The sequence below is a fragment of the Sinohyriopsis cumingii genome, chromosome 8, assembly GCF_028554795.1.
Source record: "Sinohyriopsis cumingii isolate HCF-2022 chromosome 8, ASM2855479v2, whole genome shotgun sequence".
Lineage (NCBI taxonomy): Eukaryota > Metazoa > Mollusca > Bivalvia > Unionida > Unionidae > Sinohyriopsis > Sinohyriopsis cumingii.
The window spans coordinates 78,886,652-78,910,743 of NC_142968.1; the positions used below are offsets into that span (position 1 = coordinate 78,886,652).

Genomic DNA, 24,092 nt, shown 5'->3' on the forward strand with positions numbered 1-24,092 from the left:
TGCGTGAATTCAAGAGCTTCACCGTCACCTTAGCTGGGAGCATTGAAATAACGATCAAACTTTACCTGGATGACAGGATGTACCTTTGTAGAACTCTAAACCGTATGAATATCGTCCAAACTGGTCAGGTAAAACGCTGGTAACGATCAATTAATCGACACGCGAGTTAATTTGAGTGTGGGATGAGCAAATCTCTCGAAGTGCGGCATGCATTCACCTTGCCAAGATGACTAGTAGGGTAACATGCAACCATGTTGATGGAAATTATCTCGTTTACGTTTTACAAGATCTTTTAGAGACCTCCATGCATGATCATATACTACACATGATCGCAAGTCATGATCGATTAAAACTCTTTCGAGAAGGAGGCCATTGTTATATGTGGGAAATGTGACACGACAAAAGACTGTCGTTGACAAATTATCAACCATACCGTCGATTTCATCGGTGTACTTAACACGCGATATCGCGCAGATGTTCATGAAAGTATTTGATCTGACAACAGTACTCCGCGGTAGCAAAAACTGGTCAAACGCGTCCGAACGTTCATAGCTGATGGATAGCTAAACCGATACATGGTCGTGTTTAAGATTACCTGCTCTGGCGAGAAAAATGTCGCCACAGAATAATTTGACTACACGCCTGCCAAGAAATTGCAATTTAGGCGGACACGTGTGTGCGTTATGCTATATTACACTACCATGTTTGTATCTGCAAGATACATGCAACCATTCCACATGCATCGTTTCGATAACCATCGGACACATTTGATTTTGAGTTCTAGCGTTTGTACGCCAACGCCAATTGTGCCTCAATGAGGTATTGTATCACGTATAATCAGTGTCATCTACGAGCATTAATAAATGCTCAATAACGCGTTCGGCTACAGGATTTAAAGCACCGGTACGCATTGGCGCTAACGCCCTACTAAAATGCTCATTCATGACACAAATACCAAACACGACAGGTTCGTAGCAAAGTTTATAGATACCAGCAAATACAGATAGTTATTACGAGTGTGGTAACACATCATTTTGTCTTGCATAGTCCAGTTACCAGTATCACGGTGCTTTCTCATAAACTGAAATGTTCTAAGATATTTAGCATCATGCAGATGATGGGTAATCTCACGTGCAAATATGTCGTTAATCTGGGTATCATACACGATGTTTCCATCGGTAAGCTATTGTATGGTGTTATACTTTGGTGTGGACGTTTATGAACATCTTTACGTTCATCCTGCCACGTCGAATACACGTATACACCCCTTTCAGAGATAAACTCTTGGCATCTCTCATAATATCACAAGCGTCATCAAACTCATTTCTTGTAAACCCTACTCCAAGAGGAACTTTTTACTCAAGATTTAACTGTGGTCCAGTGTCGAGCGTTATTTCGGCCAAACGATAAGTTCATCGGATTCTGCAGATCTTATTGAATGCATGTGATCAATTTGTTTGATTCACTGTTCTAGCTGCCAGTTTGATTCCGGCGAATGACTGATTGATTGATTGATTGATTTTTAACGGCGCATCAGCACTGTTAGGCTATTTAGCGCCAGACAAAGTGTTATTTGTATAATCTTTTAAAACTTATAAAAGGTCCTATATCGACCAGCGATATAAAAGAACAAATGGATGAAAATAAAAACAGTAAGATGGTAACCGTGCAAAATAAAGCTTCCCGATCAACGGGAGATGTAAATGTTGTATGTTAATGGAAAAAGATGAAAAGGTATTAAAATGGGACGGTATATATATTGCATAAAACTGCACAAGGTGATAGCATAAAAGTCAGAGTTTAGAGTAAATATTTACGGCTTTCAAGAACTCTATAATACGAGTGATGTTTATAGTATCAAAAAGTTCTTTCATGTCATGCACAATGTAATAACGATCGCGCGTAGGTTGTAGGTCAAAGCACTCTATCATAAAGTGCTTGACAGTGAATGGTTCATTGCAAGAAACCTTTCTTGGATTTTGTAGCATACGTGTTCTTTATTATCATTGTTACAAGCACATTCATCATTCTGTCTTACATATGAGGATGTACGCTAACAGGATTTTGTACCCAGTAGACTTTATCTTATATTCCTAATCAGAGAGCTCTCATCTCGCTCCATACTCTTTATGGGAAAATTTAAAGTAGGAAGGCTGTACAACGACTCGTACTTTATCACAGGTATATCAACCTGTGTGTTTGTAAAGGTGATATAAACATTAGACATTGAGTGGATAGATAGTTCCCCACTTGGAGATGAAATCAACGATAAAATACTTAAATCACAAAGCACAAACAAAATTCTTTTTATACACACCTAGGAGAGTTTTAAAACAAGTTTATCTAAAATAATTCTTACTTCCACGCTACAATTATACTTGCAACTGTGGTGTAATCGAACTCAACGTAGCATGTCTCGGGTTCTATTTTTGCACGTCGTGTGTATACATACACTGAATGTACATAATTGCAAACTTTGACGAAACTGTGCCGCGCGGTAGAGCATAGCCCGGATATTTGTAAATTCATGTAGCCTGGATACTGTAATCTCAAAAAAACTCTGATTTATACATTCATGTAGAGGAAATTTCTTCGTATTAATAACTGGTCCTTATAATTGGATCAATGCCGCCAGAGAATAAGTATATAAACGTTAAACATAATAATAACAGCAACGAAATACCATACTTGCATTGTACTGTCTATTTGCATAAAATTATATCTCCCACCTCTCTCTATCTCTCTCTCTCTCTCTCACAAAACAATAAATGTTCTCTACCAAGTGCTGAAAAAGACAATAACGTGTCATTGGTTAACTAATAGTTTTGGAACAATCATAAAATATCAATGGTTACATAATTATGGAAAGATAATATAGCATGGGATACATATAATTCTGAAAAGATAAAGTGTCATGGATTACATATAGTAAAACCTTATAAAGTTCTCTAATTTTAAAGATAAACCATTATTGATACGTAACCAAAGAATATCTTTGATTAGCTAAGCACTGTCAAACGATTCCTAATTTATAACATTGGGTGCTCGATCGATTAATTGTATTTTAACTGCGCATGAGCACTGTTTGGCTATTTAGCGCCATACAAAATGTTATTTCAATTGACTCGTCGTCACCATACAGTTGGGATACAGTATTTGAGCGGCAACCATTAGCAGCATTTGAATCTGTCTCTATGGATTTCTTTTGTACAATCCTTATGAAGAGTGCACCAAAGTCATGTAAACTTGATCCAGTTCCATCATAACTGCTGATTGAGAGTTTAGATCCAGTATTGCCTTCACTAACTGATGTCATTAATACCTCTCTCTCATCCGGGTAATTCATATGATGTTTCAAAACTGTCATTGTAAAACCTCTGCTGAAGAAACCAACACTACACCATAACGATTTACAGAACAACTGTCCAGCTTATAATCTCCCATTCATAACAAAAATCTTAGAAAAGGTTGTTCTATCGCAGCTTGTATCTCATCTCAATTCAAACAGTCTTTTTAGCAATGTACAACCTGCATATCGTCCTTGCAACAGTACTGAAACTACTCTTCTAAAATTAGTTAATGACAATCTCTCTGTGTTGGATAGCGGAAAGATTACAGTCCTCACCCGCCTTCATTTGTCTGCAGCATTTGACACAATAGACCATGGGGGCCCCGAGTGGCCGAGTGGTCTAAAGCGCTCTCCGTTACGGATCACTGCCATCTCACCTCTGTCTGCGTGGGTTCGGGTCTAGGATTCGACTAACGTGGGTATGTGAGAAAGCTTGCCAGTAGCTTCTCGTGGGTCGGTGGTTCTTCCCAGGGTTTTCCCGGGTTCTTCCTCCACCATTAATACTGGCCGCCATGCATAGCCTATCGTGTGCTGAAATATGGCGTTAAACCCCACAACAACAACCACAATAGACCATGATCTATTACTTCGCCGTCTCCAACATGTATTAGGCATTCATGATACAGCCTTACTATAGTACAAGTCCTATTTGATCGACAGGACACAAATTGTATCTGCAAATGGAATACACTAGAGAACAGTTCATCTATTTTATGGTGTTCCACCGGGGTCTGTCCTTGGACCAGTTCTCTTCATTCTGTACACTCAGTCGCTCATAGATCATCATCCAGTGTCTCACCAATTGTATGCTGATGGCACCTAAATCTACAAATCTAGCCACCCAGCTGAAGTTGATGCTACCATCCAAGGTGTAGAGAGGTTTATTTATGAAGTGAAATCGTGGATGACATGTACCAAGCTGCAGATTAATGATGATAAAACTGAGGCCATTCTGCTCACAATACAAAGACTTTCTCATTCACATCCTTTACCTCAAGCAATAAATATCAGCAACACCAACATTAAGTTCACACAATCAGTACTAAACCTAGGTGTTACTCTGGACAGTGCTCTCACATTGCACCACATGTCATGAACATATGTAAGGCTGCATATCGTGGGCTGACGCATCAGCTCCATTCGCAAATATCTTTCGGTTGATGCCACTAAAACACTTGTGTGTTCATTAGTACTTTCAAGACTGGACTATTGTAACTCAATTATGTCTGGTTCATCTCAATATCTGCTCCAGAAACTGCAAAAAGTTCAAAACACAGCTGCTAGAGTACCACGACCAGAGCACACTCCCCGATGCTCTGTACCCTAAACTGGCTATCCATTCGATCCAGAATCAAACACAAAATGTGTTCTCTGTGCTACGTTTCACTGTCGGACTCTAGTCCAACATACCTATCCGACCTCACCCATGTGTTCACACCAGCAAGATAAGTATGCTCTTCTTTTCACAAGCGTATACTCATTATTCACACTATGGAAACAAGGTCATATGGACGGCGTTCCTATGCATACGAGGGCACTGCAATGTGGAATGAATAGCCCACTGAACATAGACCCAAAGACACAGAGATCACATTCAAGAGGACTCTCAAAACTCACTTATTTCGACTGCAAGAACAAACTTAAAGAAATAATAATGTTTCCTACCTTAAATATTCTCAGTATGTTTTTCTTTTCTTTTAATTTCACGGTGTTTGTTTTTTGTAATCATAGCATTATATGTTTTTTTATCTTCTATGTGTTGTCTAACGTTCTAAAGCGCTTAGAGCTTCTAAAGATTAGGCGCTATACAAAGTCCTCATTATTATTATTATTATTATTATTATTATTATTATTATTATCATTATTATTATTATTATTATTATTATTATTATTATTATCTCTTAAAAATTATAAAAAGTCTCATATCAACCAGCGATATCAAAACCAAATAGTTGAAATTAAAATGATAAGATGGTAACGGTGAAAATTAAAGCTTCCCGATCAACGGAAGATGTAAATGGTGTATGGTAATAAAGAGTGGCGAAAAGGTATTGAAAAAAGGGACGCTATATATATCATATAAAACTGATTTAGGTGATAGCATAAAAGTTTAAGTTTAGAGTAAATGTTCACTGCTTTCAGGAACTCTATAATACAAGTGATATTTACGGTGTCAGAAAGTTCTTTCATGGCATGCACATTGTAATAGTGATCGCGCGTATGTTGAAAGTCAAAACACTATATCATAACGTGCTTAACAGTGAATAGTTCATTGCAAGAAACGCACTCTGCTAGGTCTTCACCTTTTCGGATGTGGGAGTAGGTTATATAAGTAAGACCAATTCAAATTCATGAAATGACTACCTCCTACCTAAGCATGATTATGTAGGAAGGAGTCCATTCTCCTAGGGTTGGCTTGACGGCGTGAAGTTTATTATTCACTGCATTTTGCCATGAGGCCTGCCACTTCTGACGTAAAGTCTCTTTTATACTACTTTGAAAATCAATATACGGTATTTTAAAATCATATGGTTCATGAGATACGGTCATTTTAGCAGCGCGATCTGCCTTTTCATTACCTATAATAACAACATGGCTAGGTATCGATATTGTGGGAGGTATTCAGCTTAGTATTTTTGACGAGAACATTGGTCGAAGATGGGTTCTCCAGTTTTCTATTGTTCTGTGACTGAAATACTTATAGGGAGTCGGAAAAGATGCTGCTGTTTAAAATACGTTTGTTTTCGATATATTGCAAAGTAAGGTCTACTGCTGTGATTGCAGTTGAAATATTGATATGCCATTTGGTTAGCGAACTTCCTTTGTCAGATTTCGACAAACGACGGCTGCAGCAGCCTTTTCCTCATCTTTTGATCCGTCGGTATAAATTCTTTTGTGTTTTTCAAATTCGGCGAGGAATTCATGAGTTCTGAAAGATGGAACGGTTCGGCTCGGGACTTTTTCACATCGTGTAGCATAAAAAGTACTTTTGGTTGTTTAAGTAGTCAGGGTGGTGTTTCGGAGATGGACGTTTTCTGCAATTTAGAAAGATCAATTTTTGTACGGTAAAGGCTGCATGATAATCTAATTCCAAAAAAAGGTATGTCGTTTGGTTTATTTTCGTATAAGGTTTTGTAATTGGTTGAAAAACAGTTGAAAAGATAGGTTCAGAGGATTTGCAAGCATACTGTTTGGAAAGCATTTCTCTACGATGTGATAACGGTGGTTCGTTCGCTTCAGCTAGAAGGCTTTCACACGGGTTATGTCTTAAATGCACCCAGGGTGAGTCTTGTTCAATGATGATGAATTGGATCAAGCATTTTCAGAAATGACTTTCTGCCTGAAAAATACACAACGCAACCATAGTCCAGTTTGCAGCGAATAAACGTTCTATATAAACTGAGTATGAATTTTCTATCAGTACCCCAGTCAGTGTGCGCTAATACTTTAAGCTGATCTAGAGATTTTAAGCATTTATCTTTCAGGTTCTTTAGGTGTGGAATAAAAGTCAGATTTCCGTCCAAGATAATACCTAAACATTTTGTTTCCTCAACAGCTGGAATAGGTGTTCCGTCCAGCGTGAGTTTAGGTTCATCGTGGTGTCGTCGTAACTGACAGAAATGCATACATACCATTGTTTATTTCGAGAATTTGAAGCCAATCGTACTGGCCCAATTTTGAATCACGTTTATATTTTGCTGTAGTTGTGTTTCATTTGTATGCATGTGCTTTGATCGATAACATATTAGACAATCAACAACTTATAGCTAGCAATCTACACCAGGAACCAAACACTGAGTGATGTTATTGATTTTAATGTTAAAAAGCGTCACAGATAAAATACTTCCCTGGGGCACATCCATCTCTTGCTCGTGCAGATTTGAGAGAGTAGAGCCCACTCGAACCTTGAATTTTCTGTCTGAGAAAAAGCTGGATATGAAAGAGGGCAGAAGGCCTAATAGACGGAGTTGATTGATTGATCTTATTTTTAACGGCGCATCAGCACCGTAAGGCTATTTATCGCCAAGCAAAATGTTATATGTATAATCTTTTAAATATTATAAGTCTCATATCGACCACCGATACTAAAACACAAATAGTTGAAATTAAAACGGTAAGATGGTAACAGTGAAAAAAAAAGCTTCCCGATCAACGGCGGACGTAAATTTTGTAAGTAAATGAAAAATGATGAAAAGGTATTAAAAAGGGACGGTATATATATTCTATAAAACTGCACAAGGTGACAGCATAAAAGTTAGAGTTTAGAGTAAATATTTACTGCTTTCAGGAACTCTATAATACGAGTGATGTTTATAGTATCAAAAAGATCTTTCCTGTCATGCACTATGTAAAAACGATCGCGCGTAGGTTGCAGGTCAAAACACTCTATCATAACGTGCTTGACAGTGAATGGTTCATTGCAAGAAATGCACGCTGGTGGGTCTTCACCTTTTAGTATGTATGAATGGGTGATATAAGTATGACCAATTCTGATTCTTGCAATGACTACCTCCTCCCTACGAATGGCTCTGTAGGAAGGAGTCCATTCTCCTAGAGTTGGCTTCATTGCATGAATTTTGTTATTCACGGCATCATTCCATGATGCCTGCCACTTCTGACGAAAGAACTTTCTGATACAAGGTTTAAAATCAGTATACGGTATTTTAAAATCAGATGGTTCTTGAGTAAGGGCCATTTTAGCAGCGCGATCTGCTTTTTCGTTACCTTTAATACCAGTATGGCTATGTAACCAACAGTATATTATATCGTGGGAGAAACTCATCTCGGTATTTTTGACGAGTATGTTTTTCAATAATAGATTCTCCAGTTTTCTATTGTGTAGTGACTGGAGTACTGATAGTGAGTCGGAGAAGATGATACTGTTTAAAATACGTTTGCTTGCTATATGTTGCAGAGCAAGGTCAATAGCTCTGATTTCGGCTGAAAAAATTGATGTTCCATTTGTTAAGCGAACTTGCGTTATGTGATTTCCACAAACGAAGGCTGCAGCAGCCTTTTCCTCATCCTTTGAGCCGTCGGTATAAATTCTGGTGTAGTTTTTATATTCGGAGAGAAGTTCTTGATAACAGTTGTGGAAGACGGAAGGGCTTGTTTCGGATCTTTTTCCGTCGTGTAATGTAAAAAGTACTTTTGGTTGTTTAAATAGCCAGGTTGGTGTTTCGGAGATGGACGTTTTCTCAATTTTAAAAAGATCTATATTTGTAGTGTCAAGGCTGGATGATATTCTAATGCCAAAGGAAGGTATGGCGTTTGGTTTATTTTCGTATAAAGTTTTGTATTTGGGTTGAAAAACAGCCGAAAAAGCAGGATTCAGAGGGTTTGATTTTAATTTGAGTGTATATTGTGCGGAAAGCATATCTCTACGATGCGATAACGGTGGTTCGTTCACTTCAACTAGCAGGATTTCACACGGGGATGTTTTAAATGCTCCCAGAGCCAGTCTTTTTCCATGATGATGAATTGGATCAAGCATTTTAAGATACAATTTTCTGGCTAAACCATACACAACGCAACCATAGTCCAGTTTGGAGCGAATAAACATTCTGTATAAATTTCGGATGACTTTTCTTTCAGCACCCCAGTCAGTGTGCGCTACTCCTTTAAGTAGGTTAAGTGCTTTTAAGCATTTAGATTTTAAGTTCTTTAGGTGTGGAATAAAGGTCAGTTTACTGTCAAAGATTATACCTAAAAATTTTGTTTCCTCAACAACTGGAATAGGTGTTCCATCCAGCGTGAGGTTCGGTTCATCGTGCTGTCTTCGTAACTGACAGAAATGCATGCATACCGTTTTCGATTTCGATAATTTGAAACCCTTTGCATTGGCCCAATTTTGAATTTTGCTGATATATTGTTGCAGTTGTCTTTCAATTGCATGCATGTGCTTTGATCCATAACATATGAGAAAATCATCAACGTATAACGAGCAATCCACACCAGGAGCCAAACACTTGGTGATGTTATTCATTTTGATGTTAAAGAGTGTCACAGATAAAATACTGCCCTGGGGCATACCCATCTCTTGCTCGTGCAGATCTGAGAGGGTAGAGCCCACTCGTACTTTGAATTCTCTGTCGGAGAGAAAGTTTAATATGAAATAGGGCAGACGGCCTTTTAGACCTAGATCGTTCAGGTCATTTAGTATCCCGTACTTGCATGTCGTGTCATAGGCCTTTCCTAAATCAAAGAAAACCGCTACTAAATGTTCTTTCTTAATAAATGTATCGCGAATACATGTTTCCAGTCTAACCAGATGATCACTGGTGCCCCGGCCATATCGAAAGCCACTTTGGAAAGGAGATATTAAATTGTTAGTTTCCAAGTACCATACAAGCCGAGAATTAATCATTCGTTCCATTGTTTTGCACACACAGCTTGTCAGTGCAATAGGTCGATAGCTGTTGGGGTCTTCGCTATCTTTACCGGGTTTGGGAACTGGCATTACTGTTGCCTCTTTCCAGATTTTAAGTACATTACCAGTAATCCATAACTCATTGAAGAGTTTCAAAAGAGATGTTAATGATGATTCTGGGAGGTGTTTCAAAAACTGGTAATGTATTTCGTCAGGCCCAGCGGATGTATCATGGGCCTTATCTAAAGCCTCTCTAAGCTCCGATAGTGAGAACAATTGATTATAACTTTCCGAGTTGTTGGATGTGAATTTTAAACGTGACTTTTCTTTTCGAGTTTTAAGTTTTCGGAAGGTTTCTGAATAATTAGATGATGAGGAATTTTTTAAGAAACTGTCAGCAAGAGTATTTGCAATGTCACGTTTTGAACTAAGATTGTTATTGTTCAGTGTCAGATGTCGGAGAGGGTTTTGTTTTCTCTTTCCGTTTATTTTGCGTATAGGGTCCCAAACTTTCTTAACAGAAAAACGAGAGTTTAAAGAAGAAACATGTTTCTTCCATGATGCTCTTTTACTTTCTTTGATTGTGCGGCGAGCTTTGGCCCGGACAATGCGATATATATTTCAGTTTTCGGGCGTCGGATGATTATTAAATTGTTTTAATGCTTCTCGGCGTAGTCTAATGGCTTCCTTACATTCCTTAGTGACCCAAGGCTTTTGGGTTCTTTTACAATACGGCGAGGACTTGGGAATGGATTCTTCTGCAATATCTGTTAAAATAGATTTAAAATGCTGAATAGGGTCATTTACATTGAAAACTGTATCTGCATTCAGCCTAGTTTTACAGAGTGTTTCAAATTTATTCCAGTCAGCCTTCTTTATATTCCATTGTGGAAATACGTCATCAGTTGTAGAATTAATATTTTCAAGGAATATTGGAAAGTGATCACTGCTGTGAAGGTCATCAGCGACCTTCCATTCGTAGTCCAAAAGCACCGATGGGGAACAAATTGTCAAATCGATGCACGTGTATGTACCCCTTCCTGGGTGTAAATATGTCGGTGTTTTGGTGTTATATAGACACAGATCGTGTCTACAAATAAAGTTTTCAACTTTGTGACCTCTGTCACTTATATGATTCGATCCCCATAAAATGTTATGGGCATTAAAGTCCCCGAGTAAAACAAATGGCGCGGGAAGCTGTTGAACAAGGTCGTCTAATTCGTTTGGTACTAGGTTAGTGTTTGGTGGTAAGTAAATAGAGCAAAATGTAATCACTCTATGAAGAGTGACTATTACAGCAATGGCTTGTAAATTTGTGTTTAGAGGGATGATGCTATGAGGGGCTCTGTTGTTCACAATAACAGAGACTCCTCCTGAGGCCCTGTAAACATTTTGAAATTAGATGTTAAACAGGGAGTAGTTTTTAAGTGTGATGTGATCCGTATTCTTCAAGGAAGTTTCCTGAAGTCATAGTACTGCAGGACTATGTTTGTTTGAAAGCAGAATAATATCATGGTCCCTGGCTTTAAGTCCTCCATAGTTCCATTGTATAACGGTGTTCATTATATTTTTAAGTTGGAGATTGTGGAGGTAGGTTAGATCTTTCGCGGAGTCCATCTGTGGGGCTATTTCTCTGGAGGAAGTAAATAAGTGAATGTTGAGTTGGTAGGTCTGGAACTACCTTCAGAAGTACCTTGAGGATAATAAGCAGTTTCATCTGCATTTATATCATCAAAGTCTCCAATTTTGTTTTGCAGCTTTATAGGTTCATCTGACCTCTTTTGCTGCCTGTTTTTTGCGTTTATTTTTGTCTTTTTGGAGACTTAGGTATGGGGGGGGGGGTTGAAAGTTGTCTGTGTGGAGATTGGCATTTTTTGTGGCTTGTAGTGTGGAATGTTAGTAGCTGCTGTTGAATCTGGTTGATCAGTTTGAGTTTGTCCATCCTTGGTTGTCTTTGAACTGGTTTTTACAAACGCTAAGAAGGTTGGGTCATGTAGATGGGTTCGAGATTCGACCATCTTTCTGGCCTGTGGGAAGGGAATGTTTGACGTATACTTTACCCTCTGGATCTCCTCTAATTTCCAGGTCTCGCAGTCTTTTGAATTAGCATGGTGATCTTTGCCACAATTTACACAATGGGGAGTCGCGCCGTAGTCTGCTTCTCGATGGCTGATTTCTCCACATCGACACTTGACACAACGTAGAGGATTTGGAATAAACACTTCAACTTTCACCTACAAAAAGGTAACTTTTACTGCCTTAGGTAGTGTTGGTTTATTAACGGTAAGTATGATGGTGTTCGTGTCCTGCAATTGTGTACCACGTTTGACACGAATTCTGCAAATTGCAGTAACACCTTTATTCCTCATTCCCTCGACGATTGTGGTGTTGCTTACCCCTGCGAGGTCTCGTCAGCGAATGACACCTTTGGATGAGTTGAGGGTCGAATGAGCGAAAGTTTTTCACCGGAACATCATAAAAAGTCTGAATTTTCCTGATGTTCTCAGTCTGCATCTTTCGTTCACATTCAACGAGCAATCTACCCGACTTGAGTTTTTCATACTTTTAAGAGTGCCGACTAGGACAAGTATAGTATTTCGACTATAAATGGTGATAAACCAGAGATTGGTTTTGTAGGATCTTTTGACAGAATAGCCATGAAGAGTGAGAATGATTCCACGCCACATGGTTCTTCATCTGAGTCCGTTAAAGGTTTACAACGTTTCAGTTGATGTTTATTTTTGTTGTCCATAATGTCTTGTTTTATAATCATCACCCATGTTCACCCACCCGCCACAGAGTCCAACTGGAGGACATACGGCGGAGACTTTAGTTTTTCTAGGTCTGGTGCTGCCTTGAGCGCATGGAGCAGTTTCTTCTGCATCCATGGTCTCCTGGTAATCTCATACCCCTTCCGTTTTTATATCTTTTTCCTGGAGCTTTCTGTAATACCATTCCAGCGGCGGTTCCAGCAGCACGAGTGCAGCTGCTTTTGCTACAGCTGGGGCTTCAGCGGCTGTTAACACTGGGTATAGTTCCAGGAAGTGGTAACATACCACCAACTTTAACTATATCTTTAATAGCGCTCGGAAAAAGGTGAAGTTGAACTCCGGATTTTTATTGCAATGCCAGCTTAAAATGTTTAAGTTGAGTCTTGGTTAATGATAACTTGTTTGGACCACCACTAGAAATTTGATAAGTTTTAGTGATATTTTGTTCCGCATTTACCTGCAAGTTTTGATTGAAATTGTTTCACCTTACCCTAGATCTGAGTGAAATTAACATGACTATACACTTTTATAATATGATAGGTGATTTAATTACATTTTTCTACTGGTGCGTAAATAACTCGCATACTTCCACCAGCACATTCAAATAACATTGCTTTATCTGAAAGAATAGCTGCAATTGCTCTGTAACCATCAGCGGGTACGTCGTTTACGCGAACTCGGAAGTGCATATCAACAACAGTTTGTCGTGCTAAGTCAAGATGATCCAGAGAAAAGTAATAAATTGGATGTAATTTTGTAAAATCTAATTGTGATGTTGTAAAGCAATATCTATATTTTGATCACGTCCCATAAATGTCATGAAGCGATGATATGCACGTGCTACATGATTCGTGGCATAATATAATAATCAATCCTGAGCTGGCTCTTGTTGGCCATTTATTCTAAAAAGAAACCTCGGTTACCCTGAGTTGGTCTCATATCATATGGCTACGTTCTTGTGAGTTTAATTGATTATTATTTTTGCAAAGCAATACAAATATGACACGATGCAGAAACACCCTGTTGTGATGATACATGCCATGTAAATACACCTCGAACGTTGCTTTGAACGATATATGTGGTCACCGTTATCTATGATAACAATTATTTACCGCCTTGAAAGTAGTTTTTGTTCTTCAGCTACTGACTGTTGGAGCCAATACCGGCATACAAAATGAGAGTTTTACTATATTTACTTTACCATCATCAGCAACATCAGCGCCATGCCAGAGCGTCGTTGTCATTGCTTTAAGTACAACTGTATGCTTAGACCCCCAAAAAAACTTTCTAACATTTCTAGAGAATCAAAAAATATGTGACAGTGGAATCGCACATGAAAATCTTCTACGTACTCCTAACAATATTGATACACGTGTTGCAAATCCTAAGTTGAAATGTGCATTAACACTTCCTATAATATCAAAATTAGCGGCTCGTCTAGCTTCATGTTCAAATCATCTGTTTGCAAATTAACTGCAATAAATTCAGTAAATGCTTCAGCGGGTAAGAAAAATTGTACATGTATTCTGAACTTTTAATTAGATTACACGCTGATTTGGTTATCTTGCTTCATAAGAATAAAATTTATAATCACGTATCGATTCGTCTTTGAGAATCGGTGCGTCCATGTCGAATGCGCGATCATATACGTTTAGACATTTTTATTATAATTGTTATCGTCTAACACGAACACCACTTCCTGATATTAAATTTGCAGTTATATTTCTTTCTGCTTCAACAGCCAACTCTAATAGGTTTGATTCGTGGCTGTATTTATTATTTTACTGACATTTGCAGGCATAACTTCCGTGCTAGGTAATTTTACAGGTTGTGGTTTTATTCGTACTAATCGAGCTAGTCTATCCTTGATTGTCGAGAACGCTTTACCTACAAGATTACCACTATTATTACCTTTATCACGAACAGCCTCAATAGCCTTCATTCCTAGTTATTTTGCATTCTTTATTTCTTTTGGGGCTATCCTTTTAAATAGACCTTCAACAACTTCAACAAGTCTATCTCCGTAAATTGCTTTGTAAGTTGGTAATCGCGAGTTCCCTACCCTGGACATTACAGGTCCACGTTGTGCCTTGAGTAATTGATTGATTGATTGATTTTATTTTTAACGGCGCATCAGCACTGTAAGGTTATTTAGCGCTAAACAAAAAGTTATATGTATAATCTTTTAAAAATTATGATAAGTCTCATAGGAGACTGTGGTTTTTGTTCTGGCCGAGCAATTCGTGACCCAGGAGACTGTGGTCGCTTTTATTGTCGTTATATTAGTTGCTGCAGTGGAGGAAGTCGAAAAGAAGGTTCGAGCTGGGGAGGTTCTTGCTCATGAGATTCTAACTTTCGTTTCGTTGACCCACTTGTCTTTCTTGGTAATTTTTCTCCTCGTTCTTCAACACTTTCATGAATTTCGATTTATTTGTTCAACGTAACCGATATATATTGGAACAGACATATATATTTTACCACGATTTCGGTTTTTACAATACAACCAATTATACCATGATACATGATTTAAACCTTCAACATATTTGGGATTTAAAAAAATCGTATATTTGAGAAAAACTTGCATAAGCAAATGCACCTAAATCACGCATATTAGTCTTTTTTATTACTTGTACAGCTTGTAATGTTTTCCTTAAAACCAACTTCTTTCCTTCCTTTCTTTATTTTATCCTTGTTGCTTCTATTTCTTCTTCATCACCACCTTTATCAGCAGGAAGAGGATGAGCAGCAGCTATTCTAGCTGCACGATCTCCTAAAATCCTTTTTGTTTGTTTGCTATCTTTTGAATTTGCTCAGCAGTTTTTTTTCTCATGGAATAAGAGTTTCTGTAGCTTCTGCAACTCTGTCAGTGATCTTTCTGATAGGTTTAAAGAAATTTTATGTACCTTTTGCATATTCTACTTGTGATTCTTGACGTTCTTGAAGGTTTTGTCTAGAAGCATCACAAAGAGGCAAAAACGTTTTGATCGCTTCTAATCTTTCTCTAGCTGATCTAGCTATACAAGATTCCGTACCCGGTGTCATTATTGATATAATAATAATCTAATTATAGCAGCAGAGGAGGCGCGACCTCAGTGAGACGTCCGGTGGGTAAACAAAAAACAAAATACAAATTTCGACACGAATATTGTAACCCAATTAGAGAAACTCTCGGTAAAGTTAGAGATTTTGGTTTAGCGTTATTGACCTTATATATTTTATTTTTTTCGTATGAGGTTATAGTTATCAAAGTTGCTTTTCAGCAAAAGGTCTGTTCGTCTCCTCTGCTGCTATATTTCTAATCTGAGAGCTCTCATCTCGCGCCATACTTTTTATGGGAAAATTTAAAGTAGGAAAGCTGTACGACGACTCATGCTTCATCACAGGTAGGTCAAACTGTGTGTTTGAAAAGGTCATATAAACATTAGACATTGAGTGGATAGATAGTTTCCCACTTCGAGATGAAATCAAAGACAAATACTTAAAGCACAACGTACAAACAAAATTCTTTTTAAACACACCTCGGAAAATATAAAAATAAGTTTATCTAAGTAATTCTTACTTCCACGCTACAATTCGTTACGGATTTGCAACTGTTTAATCGAACTCACCGTAGCATGTATTGGGTTCTATTTCTGCACTTCGTGTGTTTACATTCAGTGAATGTACATAATTTCAAAACTTGAAGCAACACTGCCACGCGGCAGATCATAGCCGGAGATTTTTAAATTTCTTTAGAAATGGATCAATGCCGCAAGATAATAGGTCTATAAACGTTAAACATACAAAACAGCAATGAAATATACGTGCATTGTACTGTCTATTTGCATAAAATACTCTCTCGCTCTCTCTTCTCTCTCTCTCTCACTCCACCTCCCCCCCCCCCCCCAATACGATAGGAAAAAAAAATGTACTCTACGAAGCTTGGTCTAACCTTATATACCGCCTTAACACGTTAAGCTACAAATGTTTAGTCAGGTCAAGAAACTTATTTAGTATTGCATACTGAACATTATTATCTTGAAACCTTTGCCTTTTTGAAATAGATTCATTAAAAGATTTAATTAAAGCTATAGCAGAGGAGACAGCATGCAAATCCCGTTAGCTGACAAGCAACAAGTATGCAATAATTTTGTCTTAAAAGGGCTATGTGAAATGGATTTATTCAAACGCTGCTTCATACGAAAAGTCATGTTCTTTTGATATCCAGATTGGAGTAGGTAAATCTAGGAGATCTCATTTCTGCATATACAGTGATATAATCAGTGTGGCCGGTGGCTAAAATATCTTCTGAATGGGTGCTCAAGAACACAATATCACGAGTGTACTAATACAACCACCACTCAATAAGGTAAAAGAAGACAAAGAATAAAGAGAGGAAGAAAACATTATGCAAATATAAATTCCTCAAATGAATAAGTGATAACCTGATGATAAAATCCCTAAAAAGACATACGATAAATACCAATCTACGTTAATCGATTACAATTTGTTTTAATATGGAAAATAGGCATTATGAATACAACAACAGATATGTTCAGAAAAAAATAATATTGTGCCATGGGTTACATATAGTGCTGAAAAGATAATAATGTGTCATGGGTTACATTTAGCTCTGGAAAATAATAAAGTATCATGGATTACAAAATTCTGGAAGATAATATAGCATGGGACAATTATAGTTCTGAAAAGATAATGTGTCATGGGTTACATATAGTAAAACCTTATTAAGTTCTCTAATTTGAAAGATAAACAATTATTGATACGTAAAGAAAGAGTATCTTTGTTTAGCTAGACAATGCCAAACGACTACTAATTTATAGGACGTATATTGTGAGAAATACTGGCATGAGGATACTTGGATATAAAATCAGTGAAATAGAAGCAGTGAATTTATATCAATTCATCCTTCATTTCTCTTGGATGAACTATAAGTACAATAGCCTTCTGTAGGAAATCATCACACAGCAGCTCTAAAATGGGAAGCATCTCTAGACACTTAAAGAAAGCATTCGTTGAAAACACAACACCAGGTTTAAAATTCAAATTAATGCATATGCGAGAGAAACATTCCGCTTTACTTAGCTCCTATCAAACTTAGATAAAATAGGTTATGTGGGAATATAGTAAATTTAAGTATTATAATATGGAAATAAAAAGAAACTTTGAATACAGTTTTCTACGCAATGTATGCCAAAACGATTTAAATTTGATTTTGTGCTATATAAAACTATGCATTTAAAGTTCGTCCTGAAACTATTCTAAAAATGGATAGGTTTAACTTTTATAAAACATGTTTATGTGGGAAATCTCATCTAAGCAAATGTATTTGTTAAACATTCTAAATATATTGACCATTGCAGAGTATGAAACTTTCTCGTTAATTTGAACATGTCATTAATTCAGTAATCTTCACAATCTGGATACAAGTGATGCATCATCTTCTTTTCGATAGAACTTTTCAGTGTGGCACATACCATATGAACATTTGTTTATATTATCTACAGCTTCCTCACTTTCATATCGGCATACACCACGGACGTGTAATATCCGGCAAATGTAAGCCAATTTACTCCTTGCCCAAATGCGGTGGATCCATATATACCATTCAAATTTGACTGATGACATGCTTTGTACCACCAACCACCTTTGAATTCTTGAGCGCAATTTGGTCCGTAGGAGTCGTTGTCTCGATCTTTGGTTGTAAACTTAGCCCCTGATTGATGAGTAAAGGAATCCCCTGCAGTTCCGCTATATCCTCCTGCCGTGAGGATGTATCCGCTATTTTCATCGCCTACTTTGAAAGAACTGTACGTGGCGTAGGTCTTGTTTGCGTCCGAAACAGATAAATCTACACGTAATTGGTAGTTGCCTTGAGCTGTGAGAGCGTGAATATTATCATTTCCAACCCAGAAGTTTCCATTCAAGTTACCAAAACCCTGCTTGTAATCAGACCAGTCGCGATAAAAATCCACGTCCCCGCTGACTCTTCTTTGAATGACAGTCCAACCACCACCGGCCGTATCCATGTCACAGAGTACATAGATTCCTTGAGGAAGCCCGTCCGGATAAATGACATACACTCCGGTTCTAGCGTAGCCTCTTTGGTACAACTCCTGACAGTCTCGTGGTCTTCCAGATAGAGATCCTCCACAGCTGGGATAGTAGTTGGGACATGGAGGTCGTACGCCATCACCCCATGTTGGCTGGCTATTACAGTTGCACGTGCATTGACAAGAACCCGGATTACTACTGCCCATACCCTCTTGCCTAAGCTGAATCTGGTCACGCTGATCCACTTGTTCCGGATGGTTCTGAAATAGGTCTGAGAGTTCGGCAAGAATGTCTTCTTTGTGATGCAATTTTGTATTTTGAATAGCCGATGTCCAGGCTAAAAGCGAAGCCACGAATATGAAAATGACTGCATAACCTGCCATGACGGAGTGAATTTAATGAGCAGAATTATTCTCCAATGATCTTGCTTATATACCCTGCATAAAATACAGACTAACGATCATAAGTGAAAATAACTGAACTATGAAATTAACACCAACGGTTATTGGCTGGAAATGTCGTTAGTTTTCAAGCCAGCATACAGGTAAACACTGATATTCATTTTTAGTAGCGTCATCAATAATTGGGATATAAAGCAGTATATTCCCGGATAGACTTATAGGTTTCTGTGATATAAACCTTTTACTCATTTTCTTTCGTGTAAAGTGGTGTTACTGCCTTGAATCTTTTGATCTAATGGAAATTATAACAGCTATGCTTTCAGCTTTGTAAAAATATGGTCTTAAACTAGGTGAAAGAAATAAGCGAAGGCAAGACGTTTATTAAAATAAACAAGTCACAAAAGTATGAAGTCCTCTGATTAATTTTCAATACTGAATATGCTGATGTAGCAGTAGTCTTGAACAGGCTGATGTATAGCCTTGAAACAATCACAATGATATAATCTAGAATGTCTTTAAGTGAATTAAAAGTAATCCCAAAGTAGTGTTTTAATCTCAAATATGAATGATCAATTCTGTTAAATACATTTTATATAAACAAATTCACGCAAAGGTTTCCTTTTATCTTCTAAATTACATCTTACAAGGCTACAAAACATCAGTGAAGTTTAGTTCTGTAACATACATATAATGGGACGCATTCAGCTCACCTTTCTGCTTAAGACAGATGAAAATTATTTCAGATTATAAAAGCTGTTTAAATCAAATATTTAATTTCCAATTTTTACAAATGCGTATAAATCACGAGTATTTTTCATGCATGTTTTTTTAATTCTCTCATGGTTGAATAGATTATCTCACAGCTATTAAATTGCATTTCCACCCTATGACCTTTTCCGTCAGACCTGTCTTTATTGCACATTTCCATTAACTAGAAATCTTGTCATACTTGTATAATTTATAAAGCATTATATATACCGTATGTCTACGTGAGCAAACATTCATAACAATTGGAACAATACTAGTATAGTAGGATGGTTGATTATCCAAGTGACCTGTATTAAGAAAACCTATATATTTACACCGGTCTCAAATCATTAATTATGAATATAAACATTGGCGTGAGCATATGAGAGGGAGGAGGGACCATGACTTGGAGCTTGTGGTCTTATTGGTGGGCAACACATTACAATTCTAACATGTGCCACACTATGAGATTTCTTCAAAAGAAAGATGAATCAGATTTTAGATTGTAAAAGATAACAATTCTAATATATTTAATAACAATCTTCTGCATATTTATGAGCTCGATTTCACAATCAACGATTTTTGTTAATGCATTTCTTTCCTGAATCTATCCCAGTTTAAAAGGTTAATATTAATTTAAAGCGAACTTACTATCTCCTTTCGCAGTCACCGACATTATAATGGTTTCTTCTTTCATACTATTCGAGGTGAAAATATAACTGACAGAGTTATATTAATGAGCATTTTAACCCTAGGACCCGTTTTCCATTAATAATTATTTTGCGTCTATCGGAATTCTCTTTATACATGCATCCATTGTAAAACTATATGCATTTTGAATGCCTGTGTGAATACAATCTAGCACGAACAGGGCAGAATATGAAGCGTAATTCTCCTAGTCACCTGTAATATTAGATCTCCATATGGTCTTAAAGTAATCATGCTGAAGGTAAACATCTGAGGAGACTGGTGTGTGCATGAGAGAGAGATTTACTGTTTTACTGAGTTTTAACGGCGCATCAGCACTGTTAGGCTATTTAGCGCCAAACAAAATTTATATGTATAACCTTTTTTAAATTATACAAAGTCTCATATCGACCAGCGATTTCAAAACCAAATAGTTGAAATTAAAACGATCAGACGGTAACAGTGAAAATTAAATCTTCCGAATCAACGGGGGATGTAAATGATGTATGTTAATGAAGAATGATGGAAAGGTATTAAAAAAGGGACGGTAATATATATTGCATAAAACAGCACAAGGTGATAACATAAAGGTAAGAGTTGAGAGTAAATATTCACTGCTTTAAGGAACTCTAATACGAGTAATGTTTATAGAAACACAAAGGTCCGTCATGTCATCCACATTTTAATACTGATCGCGTGTATGTTGCAGGTCAAAACACTCAATCATAAAGTGCTTAACAGTGAATGGTTCTTTGCAAGAAACGCACTCTGGTGGGTCTTCACCTTTTAGTATGTGGGAGTGGGTGATATAAGTATGACCAATTCGGATTCTTGCAATGACTATCTCCTCCCTACGAATGGTTCTATATTATATTGTAGGAGACACTCAGGTCGGTATTTTTGAAGAGTATGTTTTTCAATAATGGGTTCTCCAGTTTTCTATTGTGTAGAGACTGGAGTACTGATAGCGAGTCGTAGAAGATGATACTGTTTAAAATATGTTTCTTTTCTATATGTTGCAGAGCAAGGTCTATTGCTCTGATTTCGGCTGTAACAATTGATGCTCCATTTGGTAAACGAACTTGCATTGTGTGATTTCCACAAACGAAGGCTGCAGCAACCTTTTCCTCATCCTTTGATCCATCAGTGTAAATTCTGGTGTAGTTTTTAAATTCGGTGAGGAGTTCATGGTAAGAGTTGTGGAAGACGGAAAGGTTTGTTTCGGATTTTTTTCCATCGTGTAGCGTAAAACGTACTTTTGGTTGTTTAATTAGCCAGGGTGGTGTTTCGGAGATGGACGTTTTCTGAATTTTAGAAAGATCTATATTTGTAGTGTCAAGGCTGGATGATATTCTAATGCCAAAGGAAGGTATGGCGTTTAGTTTATTTTCGTATAAAGTTTTGTATTTGGGTTGAAAAACAGCCGAAAAAGCAGGATTCAGAGGGTTTGATTTTAATTTGAGAGCATACTGTGCGGAAAGCATTTCTCTACGATGCGATAACGGTGGTTCATTCGCCTCAGCTAGAAGGCTTTCACAAGGGGATGTTTTAAATGCTCCCAGAGCCAGTCTTATTCCCTGATGATGAATTGGATCAAGCATTTTAAGATACGATTTTCTGGCTGAACCATACACAACGCAACCATACTCCACTTTGCAGTGAATAAACGTTCTGTATAAATTTAGGATGACCTTTCTTTCAGCGCCCCAGTCAGTGTGCTATACTCCTTTAAGTAGGTTAAGTGCTTTTAAGCATTTAGATTTTAAGTTCTTTAGGTGTGGAATAAAGGTCAGTTTTCTGTCAAAGATTATAGCTAAAAATTTGGTTTCCTCAACAACTGGAATAGGTGTTCCATCCAGCGTGAGGTTCGGTTCATCGTGATGTTTTCGTAACTGACAGAAATGCATGCATACCGTTTTTGATTTCGAGAATTTGAAACCGTTTGCACTGGCCCAATTTTGAATTTTGTTTATATTTTGCTGCAGTTGTCTTTCAATTGTATGCATGTGCTTTGACCGATAACATATTAGAAAATCATCAACGTATAACGAGCAATCCACACCAGGAGTCAAACACTTGGTGATGCTATTAATTTTGATGTTAAAGAGCGTCACAGATAAAATACTGCCCTGGGGCACACCCATCTCTTGCTCGTGCAGATCTGAGAGGGTAGAGCCCACTCGTACTTTGAATTCTCTGTCGGAGAGAAAGTTGAATATGAAATAGGGCAGACGGCCTTTTAGACCTAGATCGTTCAGGTCATTTAGTATCCCGTACTTCCATGTCGTGTCATAGGCCTTTTCTAAATCAAAGAAAACCGCTACTAAATGTTCTTTCTTAATAATTGCATCGCGAATAAATGTTTCCAGTCTAACAAGATGATCATTGGTGCTCCGGCCATATCGAAAGCCCCTTTGGAAAGGAGATATTAAATTGTTAGTTCCCAAATACCAGACAAGCCGAGAATTGATCATTCGTTCCATTGTTTTGCACACACAGCTTGTGAGTGCAATTGGTCGATAGCTGTTGGGGTCTTCGCTATCTTTACCGTGTTTGGGGACTGGTATTACAGTTGCTTCTTTCCAGATTTTTGGTACATTACCAGTAATCCATAAATCATTGAAGAGTTTCAAAAGAGATGTTAAAGATGATTCTGGAAGGTGTTTCAAAAACTGGTAATGTATTTTGTCAGGCCCAGCGGATGTATCATGGGCCTTATCTAAAGCCTCTCTAAGCTCCGATAGTGATAACAATTGATTATAACTTTCCGAGTTGTTGGATGTGAATTTTAAACGTGACTTTTCTTTTCGAGTTTTAAGTTTTCGGAAGGCTTCTGAATAATTAGATGATGAGGAATTTTTTGAGAAAATGTCAGCAAGAATATTTGCAATGTCACGTTTTGAACTAAAGTTGTTATTGTTCAGTGTCAGATGTCGGAGAGGGTTTTGTTTTCTCTTTCCGTTTATTTTGCGTATAGTGTCAAAACTTTCTTAACAGAGGAACGAGAGTTTAAAGAAGAAACATTTTCTTCCATGATGCTCTTTTACTTTCTTTGATTGTGCGACGAGCTTTGGCCCGGACAATACGATATATATTTAAGTTTTCGGGCGTCGGATGATTATTAAATTTTTTTAATGCTTCTCGGCGTAGTCTAATGGCTTCCTTACATTCCTTAGTGACCCAAGGCTTTTGGGTTCTTTAACAATACGGCGAGGACTTGGGAACGGATTCTTCTGCAATCTCTATTAAAATAGATGTAAAATGCTGAAAGGGGTCGTCGACATTGAAAACTGTATCCTCATTCAGCCTAGTTTTACAGAGTGTTTCGAATTTAGCCCAGTCGGCCTTCTTTAAATTCCATTGTGGAATTACTTCATCAATTGTAGAGTTAAGATTTACAAGGAAGATTGGGAAGTGGTCGCTGCTGTGAAGGTTATCAGCGACCTTCCATTCATAGTCCAAAAGCAGCGAAGGAGAACAAATTGTCAAATCGATGCACGTGTATGTACCCGTGCCTGGGTGTAAATATGTCGGTGTTTTGGAGTTATATAGACACAGATCGTGTCTAGAAATAAAGTCTTCAACTTTGTGACCTCTGTCACTTATATGATTTGATCCCCATCAAATGTTATGGGCATTAAAATCCCCGAGTAAAACAAAGGGTGCGGGAAGCTGTTGAACAAGTTTGTCGAGTTCGTTTGGTACTAGGTTAGTGT

At 37.6% G+C, this 24,092-nt stretch overlaps 1 pseudogene; it reads right to left on the reverse strand.

Annotated features, from left to right (window-relative positions):
• Positions 1-16,957: 16,957 nt before the first annotated feature.
• LOC149793937 (microfibril-associated glycoprotein 4 pseudogene) lies at positions 16,958-18,966 on the reverse strand (annotated as a pseudogene).
• Positions 18,967-24,092: the final 5,126 nt, after the last annotated feature.